Source organism: Theobroma umbraticum, unplaced genomic scaffold, assembly GCF_002168275.2.
Source record: "Theobroma umbraticum cultivar Fairchild unplaced genomic scaffold, ASM216827v3 scaffold_56.0, whole genome shotgun sequence".
NCBI classification, from domain to species: Eukaryota; Viridiplantae; Streptophyta; class Magnoliopsida; order Malvales; family Malvaceae; genus Theobroma; species Theobroma umbraticum.
In genome coordinates, this window is record NW_018397256.1 from 1,023,769 (window position 1) to 1,025,143 (window position 1,375).

A 1,375-nucleotide genomic window follows, 5' to 3' on the forward strand; every position below is an offset into this window, starting at 1 on the left:
AAAATTTATATGATCATTCATTGAAAAATCAGAAGATTTTTCAATCTAATGAATGTTATGTGCTTCTTGCTCTGAAGGCAAATAAATTATAAGGCTATCACCAGCTAAAGTAGGAACTGAATTCTCTACGTATTTGAATAATATTCAAGGTTATATGTGGATTCATACATCTACCTTATGAACCATTTAGAAATTTTACGATTTTAATCGATGCATCGACTAGATGGTCATATGTGTGCTTATTATCAGCTTGCAATTTGACATTTGCAATCATTCGTTTGCAAGCACATCTTAGTTATATAATCAAGATTATTTGTCTTAACAATACTGGTGGATTTACATTTCAAGCCTTTAATATTGGATATTAGTTGGAATAACTACTGAATAGCCTGTTGCTTATGTTTATACACAAAATGGTCTAGCAGAATTATTTATTAAACACTTACAACTAATTGAAAGGCCATTACTTATGAAATTTAAACTCCCAATATTTGCTTGGGGGCATACAATTTTAGATGCAATAGCATTTGTATGCATCAAACCAAACAAGTTATTATAAATTCTCCCTATACAATTGGTTTTTGGTCAGGAACCAAATATTTTCCATCTAAGAATTTTTGGATGTGTGGTATATGTTTCAATTGCTCCACCACAATGCACAAGGATGGGTCCTCAAAGGAGGTTAGGAATATATGTTGGATACGAATCTCCATTTATAATTAAATATTTAAAATTATTAATAAGAGATTTATTCATGACAAAGTTTATCAATTGTTATATTGATGAAACAATTTTTCAAACATTAGGAGAAAAAAATAAGCAGCTACAAAAGAAAATTTCTTAGAATGAATATCATTATCTAGTTTTGATTATCGCAAAACTAGTATGAACTTAAAGTTCAAAACATTATTATTTTGTAAAATATAGTAAATCAGTTGCCAAACGTATTTACTGACTTAAAAGAATAACTAAATCTTATATACCAACTGCAAATGTTCCTATTAGCATTGATGTCCTTGTAGGACAATGCACGCCAGAAGTGTGGAAATAAATCGATTCCAAAGATAAAATCCTCGAAAAAGAAAATGAGCAAATATTTAAAATGGTCAAAAAGAGGAAGTAAAAACTTTAGAAGAGACCCTTGACATAATTGAGAAAAATTTCAGAAGAAATTCAGGTACTTGAAATCATTGAAAGTGAAGAGATCTCAATCAATTATATCATGACGGGAAAAAATGGAACCGGTAAATAAATGTCAACGATATTTTGTATATAATATAGAGCTCAATATTATGAAAGAAAAATAAGGATCTTGAACTTCTATTTATTGAAGAATGTAGATAAAGAAATGATTGGCCAATGTGGAAAGATGCAA